Genomic DNA, 1,014 nt, shown 5'->3' on the forward strand with positions numbered 1-1,014 from the left:
GGGTGGGTGGGGGGTTGTTGGCGGCATTCAGCTGCGCGCCCGGAGTGGTGTGTTACTCGCGTGAGAGCCTGTGATCAGCGCCGTAAGTCGCCTTTCAGGAGGTGTCCCCGCATGCTTTAGTATGCATGTCACCGCCCGGGTTTCTTAAGCCTGGGGCACTAGCAGGCGAGGGGGAAAAAAAAAAAAAAAAAAAAAGAAAGAAAAAAAAAGTTCCAAATAGGATTTAGCATAAGCTTGAGGAGATTTGGAAAGGTTTCAAAGATCAGGCTGTATCAAAGGCTTATGAAGCCCTCGTTAGCTGTAGAAATATAATAGCATGGCAGGCTATCCCATTCGAGGAACCAATGTCTGTATTATTTCACTATGACAGGCTAAAGGGAGAGAAAGTTGAACAGTTTCCACAGAGGAGTTGGACTAAGTTGAATATAATGAGCAAACGCCACATGTATCCATTATGTCCCCCTATTCATTCCCAATCACTGCCATAACTCTTTGACTAAACGATGATGAGCGCTGAATTACACACAATGCCCTGCTCATATTAAAATACATTTAAGACCTATCCCTCCTGGTGCCCTGTTACGCCTATTCACAGGATTTTCTTTTTGTCCTAATAGGGCCTCTCTGGGAAGCAACACCAGTCTCGTTCCAGAAGAACAAAATAACAGCATGAGGCTGAAACCTGGCACGAACTGGGGGGAACGAAACCATCTGCCCCGCAAAGCACCAAGGCCCCGGCGTGGAGCCCTGCGCAGCCCCCCGGCCACGGGGAGGGTGGCCACTGGCCCCGGCCTGCAGGGAGGGGAGGGTAGATCGGGGTCCTGAGGGGCATCTATCCGGCTCTCTGGGAAACTGCATGCCCTTCCTTCCCTGTTTTCCTCCTTTCCCTTCGTCCCTCTTCCCTTCCATTTCCGTCTTCCTTCTCTCCTTCCCTCTTCCTTCCCTCTTTCCTTTCTCTTTTTTCTTCCCTCTTCCCTTCCCTGTACTTCTTCCTTCCCTCTTTTCCTTCCTCTT

The 1,014-nt window shown here is 50.2% G+C and overlaps 1 protein-coding gene across 1 annotated transcript in view; it reads right to left on the minus strand.

Moving 5' to 3' along the window:
• Positions 1 to 1,014, minus strand: part of PCDH8 (protocadherin 8) — an 8,945-nt gene that overhangs the window by 4,982 nt on the left and 2,949 nt on the right. The window lies entirely within an intron of this gene.

Source organism: Charadrius vociferus, unplaced genomic scaffold, assembly GCF_000708025.1.
Source record: "Charadrius vociferus isolate BGI_N301 unplaced genomic scaffold, ASM70802v2 scaffold253, whole genome shotgun sequence".
Lineage (NCBI taxonomy): Eukaryota > Metazoa > Chordata > Aves > Charadriiformes > Charadriidae > Charadrius > Charadrius vociferus.